The sequence below is a fragment of the Colobus angolensis genome, unplaced genomic scaffold (genome assembly GCF_000951035.1).
Source record: "Colobus angolensis palliatus isolate OR3802 unplaced genomic scaffold, Cang.pa_1.0 Scaffold252, whole genome shotgun sequence".
In the NCBI taxonomy this organism is placed as follows: domain Eukaryota; kingdom Metazoa; phylum Chordata; class Mammalia; order Primates; family Cercopithecidae; genus Colobus; species Colobus angolensis.
The window spans coordinates 2,546,645-2,558,400 of NW_012115733.1; positions in this window are offsets into that span (position 1 = coordinate 2,546,645).

Consider the following 11,756-nt stretch of genomic DNA (forward strand, 5'->3'; position numbering starts at 1 on the left):
GCTCTGTGGGTCTTATTAGTGATTATTTCTAAGATAGCTTGTAACCGTTTGATTGGCTGAGCACGTAAATGGGGGGTCCAGTATCCCCACAAGCTGTCTTATGCCTGAGTAGCAGGCCCATAATATTGTATGATTCACTCAGGGGGTCATTCATTATCTTTCCAATTTCCTATAGCTATGCTTCTGTTTTTGCAGGAAGCATGGACAGGGCAGCCCAGGAGTTCGCCTGTTTTTATAGGCAGTAGGAAGAAAGATGGTTTAATAGTGCCAGTAACACAACTACCTGCTCACTGGTCGGGTAATTTGGCATAAGGTCTATGCCCACATATCCAGTAGAATCCAGTGGGGGCTGTCCAGTCCCGGTGGGACTCTGGGTGGGTCCACACGGTTTGCAACTTTGGGAATTTACTAAACGGATTTTTCTTAGTGTGGTTTGAACTCCACTAGGTGGCTGTTTTTGTAGTACTATTATATAGTTTTTGCCCAAGGCAGCTGAGTCTTCCCACAGGAAGGGTGAAGTCCTTCCCCACTCTTGCTATACAGTATTGTCTAATGATTGAGGCTTTTAGGACCCAGAAGTAATCAGGGTGATTGTTTTGAGCCGGGAATTCGTCAGGAACATGACGACTGATCTCCCATTACAGTTCCTCCACATACACAACATGAAGTAACATTGAGAGACTGGGCTATATGCTCAGCTAATTGCAAAAACAAATTTCTTGTTTTTCCTGGAATTTCTGATACTGGCACATTCAGTTCATCATGGAAGGTTTGAAATACTGGCTGAGGAGAGCATTTATAAACTTCTCCTCAAACCACGATATTTACTCGAGGATCCAGTCCAGCCCCATCGATTCCTAGGGTTAATGCTCCCCTTTTTTCCAGCGAGGACCAAAGGGGTTAGTTATTACTAGTTCTAAGGGGTTTACACTGACCACTGGTACAGGAAGGACCACTTTTCCCTTTCTGAAGGTGGACAGGATTTTTTTCATTTTTTATCCAAGTAGCCTAAATGACACAAGACCAGTATCCACATTTATTTCCACACAGTCCTAATTCATGACAAACGTACTTATTTTCTGCCATATAGCCTCTTTCTTAATTAAGAGAACCACGTCCTATTCCTAACTTATTACTATTAATTACAGCACAGGCATCAAATTTCAAGGTGACTTGTTTGGGCACCCCTTTTTCTTCTGTTTTGGCTAACACTTTACTCGTATCCTTTATGAGCCCCCACCAGTCCTCAGTTCTTAATCTTATTTCAAAAACTGTGGTCATGGGAGGCTCAGATGGGTCATAACACACATCAGGTTGGTCATTTCCTGGGCTACATACCTTGTATAGAATAACATTATACAGACAAGGTCTTTTTAGAGTTCCAGTACACTTACAATAACCATAAAATAATAGGACCATAGCAACCTTTTGCCCTACCTCAGTGACTGGATGTATACACTGGGAACAGTCCTCAGTCTGAGGAAGGTCAGTTGAAATCCTTACTGTACAAGTCCAAATGTTAAGGAAAATGAGTCCCGCAATGAGTTTTTCATGCTTCGGCCGCGCGTGGACCAGTCAACTTCTGGGTATGACTGGAGCAGGGCTTGTCGTCTTCTTCAGAGTCACTTTGCAGGGGTTGGCAAAGCTGCTCCTGTCCACATATAGCTCACAGTCTACTGATGTTCAAAGATGGTTTTGAAGGTTGGGCCCACTAGAATAAACTGAGTCCAATACCTCTACACAGTTATGTTCAACTGGGCTGTCTGATACTGGGAGCAAGGTGGCGGGGTTTAGGGTGTTGCAAACTTCAATGGTTATGCGGGGATTTTCACATAGCAAGCTTTGGTACTTGGTTAATCTAGCATTTGTTAACCAGTGATATCCTTTGGTATTCATCAAAGTTACCACAGCATGTGGAGCCTTTATATTCAGGTTTTGCCCAAAGGTTAGTTTATCTGTTTCTTGTGCTAACAGGGCCATTGCTACCAGGGCCTTTAGACATGGGGGCCAGCCTTTGGAAACCCCATCTAGTTGTTTTGAGAGATAGGTCACTGGCCTTGGCCAGGGCCCCAGAGTCTGGGTTAAAACTCCAACTGCCATTTTTTCTCTTTCTGACACATAGAGTAAAAAGGGTTTTGTCAAGTCAGGTAGCCCCAGGGCTGGGGCTGACATGAGTTTTTCTTTTAACTCATGAAAAGCTCATTGCTGTTGGTTGTAATAGATGTGGTTTATCCAATCTACATTTTTATTAGCTGTCACTCACCAAAAGATTGACTCAAATCCTGCAGCTATTTGATTTCAAGTTTTAAATTGATCTGGTATTCCCCGTGGGACTCCAATTGCATCTAAATAGATGTGAGAGTCTAAAGACCTATAAAGGGCTTCTCTCACTTTACGATGTCTTATTTTTCCTCCCTCTGGTTGATGAAATGCCAGGGTGAAAGGGATAGCCAATTGGACTAAAGTACAAGCGCCACTCCAGTTATTTGGCAGAGAGCCCGGTAAAGGTCCACCACAATACCACCACACTTCCACCTGGGGATGAACAAGGGCTGACTGACTGATAAGCTCTTGAAAATTCTTAAGCTCACTGCATCCCTTCAGGTCTCCAAGGAACGCTAAGTTTCCTCCCTGTCATGAGAGACATGAAGTGAACTTAGTGTTGGGAGAGGGAAGCTGGATGGACCTCAGGGGCTGACCCACAGGGTGCCAGACTTTGGGATATAGCAGAGAGCTTGGCACGACTTATCACTCCAGGTTGTAGAATCTTGGAAAAGAGCTACCATGCAGCCCACACCTGGTCGACTGGAGGACCACCTTAGTGGAAAGGGGAAAATCTGGGCCTCTGGGCTGCCATGTGCACAAGCATAGCAATTCAATTGCTTTTGTTTAATGTGCGGATGGAATATTTGATCCATTTCAACCAGGCATTTGCATCTTGGTATCCTGTCTTAATTGCCAAAGTTTGTTTTAAGTCTTTAACTTCTATGATCCTCTAGTAAAATGAATGTATGATTTTAGGAAATTACAAAAACTGGTAGGGGCAGTCCATCCTTGCTCCTTAGTGGTACACAGAACGTTGGACCAACTACGGCATAAAAGCTCTACACTGGGGGGCAAGACTCCTGGTTGACACTGGAGTCTTTATCAAAATTTTCCCTGATTAAATGGTCCTAATTTACTAATGCACAGTTGAGGAGAGTCAGGAGGGACAGAAGTACTTTTCTAAAGTAGAGAATTGTCTTTGATTTGGCAGGTCCCCACAGGGTATAACAAGACAAGCATTAAATGCAATAGTTTGAGGCAAAATTGACTTGGTTATGTTAATAAATAGATGGTCAACAATAGAGTGAGGAAAGAAGAAAGAGTAATAGAATAGATGAAAGAGTTAAATTTTTCTTAGCTTTAGTTTTGTAGGATTTTCCCCTGGGACTATGGCCCACAACTCTGGAGGGGGTAGCACTTTCTTGACTTGGGTGTGATGAGTCCATCCTTTTTTCGCTGTACAAACAGCAGTCTCGGTGGTTAGCAGCACAAGGTAGGGTCCTTCCTAGGTGGGCTTGAGTTTCCTTTTTATTCATCCTTTGATGAGAACGTGATCTTCAGGCTGGTACTGGTTTACCGGAAATTCTAGGGGTGGTACCTGTGCTAAAAGACTTTTAGTTTTGAGGTAAAGGAAAGTGGAAGATAAACCAAATATATAATTTTTAAGAAATTGACCTTTTGTTTTAAATGTGTGGACATCAGCAGTGGACTTTATAGTCCTTGGTGCCTTTCTACTGAGAAATTTCCTTTAGCACCTATTTTTAGTTTTTGGACCAAAGAAGTCAAACACCATTTTATATTTGACAATGCTTCCTGTATGATTTTTATACAGATAAGCTATATTTAACCTTTATATTAGTGTGTTATTACTGTTAAACTTAGTTTTAATAAAACCTTGCAGACATATTTATTCAATTTTTAATGTCGGATCATAAGGTAAGATTTTTATAGACTCTTTTTAACCTTTTATAATATTTGTTAAAGGGCAGGTTAGTGATTTAAGAAAAACCCATTGTGTTTTTATTTTAATGTTCAGTTCACAGAAAAACTAGATGATACCCCTTTAACTTTAGCTAATATGTTTACACGCTGATTTTTTTTTTACAATTAATGTTTTAAAACTTGCTTAAACCTTCAAAACAAATTATTTTAACCTTTTAATATAGGTAAAAATTTACATTCTTATGCCTCCTTATAATCCTTTTACCAAAGGTGTATTTTACTTTCCTTATACACCTTGCATAAAACTGTTTTTTCAATAGTTTTACATTCAGGAGGCCTAGTTACTGTTAAATTATACATTTCTTGCATAAATTCTTTTTTTTTAATAATATCTACTTTTTCTCTTTCACGACTTCCACAGATAATTCTTTGACCTGACTCAACTTTCAGATTTATTACAAATATTTATTTCTTTAAACAACCAGTTAATTTATTTCAGGACAAGAATTTACCATATAACATTCTTTCTACATAAATTCTGCCCCCCCTTTCGCCCTTTTTTTATTTTCAAAGATAAACATTCTTTTCTAAAGCTAACTTCTTATATGTCTGTGGACTAAACTGTCCAAGGCCGTGAGATTAGAAGTTACAATAATACATGTTACACTGTTAACTTTTAGCAAACTTTACTTTTGTTGAAAACCTTGCAAGTTTGGGATTTCAATTATCCTTTGCTATTAATAAGACCTTGTTTAGTCCAAATTAACTTAGAATTGGTATAGATGGCTTTTTTTTTTTCCTTCAATTACCCGGGAGTAACCATCTATTGTCCTGTCCTGAAGGAAGTTCCTCCTAGGTCTGGTCAGACCTTTGTATGGTAATTAAGATTTAGATCCCCTGTTAGGAAACCTGCTGGGTTAAGGGAATTTTCAGTGGTTAATGTTAAATCATCTTTTGTTTTTCCTCAGGATACCTCTGAACTAGTGAGTTGTGCTCACAATGAGATTTCCTCTAAAAGTTATTTTTCTACTTTATTCTGTTAGCAAAGCAGTTGCCGCTACAGACTGAATGCATTTGGGCCATCCACGGGTTACTGGGTTAAGGATTTTTGATAGGAAGGCTACAGGTAGTCAGTGGCCTCAGGGCTTTCGGGCTATGCCCTTGTTTACACTTACAACAAGGTTGTATTGGAGTGTTGTAGGGTCGAGAAGACCTTCAATTATATAGGTTTTATTATTATAGGTTTTAAATTTACCCTGGCTTTTAAAGGAATGGGGTACACTGTGTTTTTTTTTTTTTTTTAACCATTTGTATATTTCTTCCTTCTCTTTCTTTCTTTCTTTTTTCTTTCTTTCTTTCACTTTCTTTCTGTCTCTTTTTGACTTTCCTTTTGCCTCTGTCTCTTCCTCTCGCTCTTTTTCTCTTTGACTCCCTCTTTGTCTATCTTTTCCTCTCTCTCTTTGCCTCTTTTTCTCTCTGTCTCTTTCCTCTCTCTCCCTCTGCTGATCTTTCCTTGTCTCTGCCAGCCGCTTATGCTGCTGTTCTCTCAACCACTCTGTGGGGGGGGATCTAAAACCAGCTGTAACCAAGTGTCTGTGTACGGGAACTGGTCTGGGTGCCCTGGCTTACAGGTTACCTTGTACCATACCTTTGAAACAAGGGACCTATCCAGGCTTCCTTCTGATGGTCAACCCACCTCTAATGCTGGCCAGTCTATTTCACACAAAGTTCTAAGTTTTCCTGTTGTCATAGTAACACTGTAATCTCCCTTAAATCCTTTCTTAAAAATTTCCAACATAGTTCCTAGTGGGGTGGGCTTACTTTGTGCCCGACCCATGCTTCCTTGAGACAAAACACCACACCACCACACTCACACCACATGCACACCACAAAACAAAGAACAGGTAAAAAGGGCACACACACTTTTACCGTTTACACCAAACCAGAATCAAAACCAAAATCAGAGTATCAAGAAATCTAAGCCATGTCAAAACCAAAGTATCAAGCAATCCAAGTCAAGTAAAAAACAAAAACCAAAGTGGCGGTACAGGCACGTCGTGGGTGATCAGGCCATGCTTCCATTCAAATGGAGTGGACAAGTTCCAAAGACCAGCCTGACCAAGTTTCAGATGTCCGGACTCCAAGTGCCAGTTCCTTCCTGGTGTTTAGTCACTGCATTGATCCTCCACAGGGGCTTGCCATGCGCTGCTCTGGCGAGGCGTTCCACTGGGGCAATTGCCTACCCCAGAGCGCTCTCAGGCTCTGCATTGCTCAAGCTGGCCGGAGTCCCCTGCAGGGATGCTCCACAGGGCAGGCCTAAGCCACCTAAGGGGTTGCCTCGCTTCCCGGTCAGGGAACCAAGAAATGTAGCAGGACAAGCCACAGACAAAACCTCTCAGACACCGAGTTAAAGAAGGAAGGGCTTTATTCCCCCAGGAGCTTCGGCAAGACTCATGTCTCCAAAAACTGAGCTCCCTGAGTGAGCAATTCCTGTCCCTTTTAAGGGCTTACAACTCTAAGGCGGTCCGCGTGAGAGGGTCATGATCGATTGAGCAAACAGTGGGTACGTGACTGGGGGCTGCATGCGTGGGTAATCAGAATGGGACAGGGATTTTCACAAAGCTTTTCCATACAATGTCTGGAATCCATAGATAGCATAACTGGTTAGCTTAGGGGTCAATCTTTAACCAGGCCCAGGGTGTGGTGCCAGGCTGTCTGCCTGTGGATTTCATTTCTGCCTTTTAGTTTTTACTTCTTCTTTCTTTGGAGGCAGAAATTGGGCATAAGACAATATGAGGGGTGGTCTCCTCCTTTAGACTAATGGTTTTATAAAAGGGCTAATACAGTAAATTGGTACCAGGAGTGGGGTGCTAGAGTGGAGTTCGGGTATAAGGATACCCGAAAATGTAAAAGCAACTTTAGAACTGGGTAACAAGCAGAGGTTGGAACAGTTTGGAGGGCTCTAAAGATGACAAGAAGATGTGGGGAAGTTTGGAACTTCTTAGACACTTGTTGAATGGCTTTGACCAAAATGCCGGTAGTGATATGAAAAATAAATTCCAGGCTGATGTGGTCTCAAATGGAGATGAGGAACTTGTTGGGAACCAGTGCAAAGGTATGCTTTAGCAGAGACTGGTGGCTTTTTGCACCTGCCTTAGAGATCTGTGGAACTTTGAACTTGAGAGAGATTATTTAGGATATCTGGTGGAAGAAATTTCTAAGCAGCAAAGTGTTCAAGAGGAAACAAACAGAGCATAAAAGTTTGAAAACTTTGCAGCCTGAATATGTGATAGAAAAGAAACCCCCATTTTCTGGGGAGAAATTCAAGCTGCTGCAGAAATTTGCGTAAGTAATGAGGAACTGAATGTTAATCACCAAGACAATGGGGAAAATGTCTCCAGAGCATGTCAGAGACGTTTGGGGCAGCCCTGCTCCTCACAGGCCTGGATGCCTAAAAGGGAAAAATGGTTTCCTGGGCTGGGTCCAGGGCACCCCCTGCTGTGTGCAGCTAGGGACTCCCAGCCTTTCCAGCCATGGCTAAAAGGAGCCCAGGTACAGCTCAGGCCGTTGCTTCAAAGGGTGCAAACCCCAAGCCTTGGCAGCTTCCACGTGGTGTTTGTCCTGCAGGTGCACAGGAAACAAGAACTGAGGTTTGGGAACCTCTGCCTAGATTTCAGAGGATGTATGGAAATGCCTGGCTGTCCAGGCAGAAGTTTGCTGCAGGGGCAGAGTCCTCATGGAGAACCTCTGCTGGGGCAGTGCAGAAGGGAAATGTGGGGTTGGAGCCCCTACACAGAGTCCCCACTGGAGCACTGCCTAATGGAGCTGTGAGAAGAGGGCCACTATTCTCCAGACCCCAGAATGGTTGACCCACCAACAGCTTGCACCATGCACTTGGAAAAGCCACAGACACTCAACACCAGCCCATGAAAGCAGCTGGGAGGGAGTCTGTACCCTGCAAAGCCACAGGGGTGGAACTGCCCAAGACCGTGAGAGCCTACCTCTTGCATCAGCGTGACCTGGATGTGAGGCATAGAATCAAAGAAGATCATTTTGGAGCTTTAATATTTGACTGCCCCACTAGATTTCTGACTTCCATGGGATCTGTAGCCCCTTTGTTTTGGCCAGTGTCTCCCATTTGGAACAGTTGTATTTACCCAATACCTGTACCCCCATCATATCTAGGAAGTAACTAACTTGTTTTTGATTTTACAGGCTCATAGGCTGAAGGGACTTGCCTTGTCTCAGATCAGACTTTGAACTGTGGACTTTTGAGTTAATGCTGGAATGAGTGAAGATTTTGGGGGACTGTTGGGAAGGCATGATTGGTTTTGAAATGTGAGGACATTAAATTTCGGAGGGCCAGGGGCAGAATGATATGGTTTGGCTGTGTCGCCACCAAAATCTCATCTTGAATTCCCACCTGTTGTGGGAGGGACCTGGTGAGAGGTAATTGAATCATGGGGCAGGTCTTTCCCATGCTGTTCTCATGATAGACTCACAAGATCTGATGGTTTTATAAAGGGGAGTTTCCCTGCACAAGCTCTCCTCTCTTGTCTGCTGCCATGTGAGATGTGCCCTTATCTTCCACCCTGATTGTGAGACCTCCTCAGCCACGTGTAACTGTGAGTCCATTAAATCTTTTTCTTTTGTAAATTGCCCAGTCTCGGGTATGTCTTTATCAGCAGCATGAAAACAGACTAATACAGGGGGCTAAACTCCCCCTTTTATAGCGAACCCACTCTTGTGATAATAGCATTAATTCCTTCACTCTGCCCTATGGCCTAATCACCTCTCATTAGGCCTCACTTCCCAACACTGTTGCATTGGGAATTAAGTTTTTAACACATGCTTTTTGGGGACACATTCAAACCACAGCCTTCTGCCTCTGGTCCCCCAAATTCATATCCTTCTCACATGTAAAATACATTCACTCCATCTCAATAGACCCATAGTCTTAATTTGTTCCAGTACCAACTTGAAAGTCCAAAGCCCAGAGTCTCATCTAAACCAGATATGGGTGATACTCCAAGCACAATTCATTCTAAAGAAAATTCCTCCAGCTGTGAACCTGTGAAATCAAAACAAATTATCTCGGCTGGATGCGGTGGCTCATGCCTGCAACCTCAGCACTTTGGGAGGCCAAGGTGGGTGGATCACTTGAGGTCAGGAGTTTAAGACCAGTCTGGCCAACGCAGTGAAACTGCATCTCTACTAAAAATACAAAAATGAGCCAGGAGTGGTGGCATGCGCCTGTAGTCCCAGCTACTCGGGAGGGTGAGGCACAAGAATCGCTTGAACCCAGGAGGTAGAGGTTGCAGTGAGCTGAGATTGCACCATTGCACTCCAGCCTGAGTGACAGAGCGAGACTCCATCTCAAAAACAAACACAAGTTATCTACTTCCAAAATACAACAGTGGGACAGGCAGAAGATGAACGTTCCCATTCCTAAAGGGAGCAACAGGAAAGAAAAAAGGAATAGCAGTTCCCAGCAAATCCAAAAGTCCACAGGGCAAATAACATTGTCTTAAACCTCCACAATAATCTTTGACTGTATGCACCACCTTTGGGCACAGTGGAGTGGGGACTGAGCCCCCAAGGCTTCAGGTAACCCCACCCCCACAAGCTTGCTGAGCTCAGCCCACACAGCAATCTCTCAGGGGCTGCAGGCACCCAAGCTGGTGTTGCTTGCTGGTAGCTCTACAGTTCTGGGTTCTCGGTGGGGGGGCCCACCTACAAATCTCCACTAGACCTATTCTCTGTGGTGGCTCTGACCTCACAGCTTTGTTCTTTTTTCTCAAGATTGCTTTGGCTATTCTGGGTCTTTTGTGGCTACATATGAATTTTAGAATTGTTTTCTCTATTGCTGTAAAAAATGTCACTGGGATTTTGATGGGTCTAGGATTGAGGCTGCAGATTGCTTTGCTGTTGTTGCTGTTGTTTTTGAGACAGAATGTTGCTCTGTTGCCCAGACTGGAGGGCAGTGGCACAATTTCGGCTCATTACAGGTCTGCAACCTTTACCTCCCAGGCTCAAACAATCCTCCCACCTCAGCCTCCCGAGTAGCTGGAACTACAGGTGAGTGCCACCACACCCAGCAACTTTTTTGTATTTTTAGTGGAGACAGGGTTTCACCATGTTGCCCAGGCTGATCTTGAACTCTTGGCCTCAAGAGATCTGCCCTTCTTGGCCTCCCAAAGTGCTGGGATTATAGGTGTACACCAATATGCCTGACTAATTTTGTATTTTTAGTTGAGATGGGGTTTCACCATGCTGCCCAGGCTGGTCTCGAACTCCTGGCCTCAAGTGATCTGCCCACCTCAGCCTCCCAAAGTTCTGAGATTACAAGTGTGAGCTACTGCACCAGGCTTGTAGATTTCTTCGAATAGTATGGATATTTTAACACTATTAAGTCTTCCAATTCATGAGCATGGGATGTCTTTCCATATATTTGTGTCTTGATTACTTTCTTTCACTAATGTTTTCTAGTTTTTGGTGTACAGATATTTCATTTACTTGGTTAAGTTTCTTCCTAAGTGTTTAATTATTTGTGACGCTATTGCAAATGTGATTGTTTTGTTAATTTCCTTTTCAGATAGTTGTTAGTGTATAGAAATACAACTAATTTTTGTATGTTGATTTTGTAGGAATCTCAAAGAGCTATCCACACTTCCATGTTCATCATAGCATGATTTACCATAACCAAGGTATGGAAACAATCTGAATGTCCATTGACACAGGAATGGATATCAAAAATGTGGTATACACATATGATGGGATATTATTCAACCACAAAAAAGAAGGAAATCTTATGGCCGGGTGCAGTGGCTCACACCTGTAATCCCAGCACTTTGGGAGGCTTGAGGTCAGGAGTTAGAGACCAGCCTGGCCAACATGTTGAAACCCTGTCTCTACTAAAAATACAAAATTAGCTAGGCGTGGTGGCGGGCACCTGTAATCCCAACTACTTGGGAGGCTGAGGCAGGAGAATTGCTTGAATCTGGGAGGCAGAGGTCGTAGTGAGTCAAGATTGTGCCACCGCACTCCAGCCCGGGAGACAGAGCAAGACTGTCTTAAAAAAAAAAAAAAAAAAGCCAGGTGTGGTGGCACATGCCTGTAATCCCAGCTACTCAGGAGGCTGAGGCAGAAGAATCGCTTGAACACGGGAGGCGGAGGTTGCAGTGAGCCAAGATTGCGCCATTGCACTCCACCCTGGGCAACAAGAGCAAAACTCCACCTCAAAAAACAAACAAACAAAAAAAAACCCTTCCCATTTCCCCTTCCTCCTGGCCCTGGCAACGACTCCATGACACTTTTTGGATCTATGAATTTGACTATTTTAGATACCTCAGATACATGGAATCGTGTAGTATTTGTCTTTCTGTGACTGGTTTATTTCACTTAGCATGATGTTCTCAGTACCAGTTTAATTGGTGTCCCTTTTAATGGAGAAATAAATTGGGATTCCCTAAGTTGGAATACAGTTTCCCCCTACCATTACAGCAATGACTCTTCAGCAAAGAACAGCTCAATTCACCCTGAAAATAACCAAGGACCAGAACTTACTCATAGCCCACTTGGAGGTGTTCAAAAGGGCCTCAGGTCGTTGGTTCCTATCCATGTTCTACCTTTATAGTCATTGCTATGACTGTGTCACTGGAAGTAGGACATGGAAGAACCATCCTGGCAATACCCTTAAAGTGACCCCATCAATGTTGGTTCAGTATCAAGGTCCATTTAGCTCTCCAGTCATGGATTTCTTCTTCCTT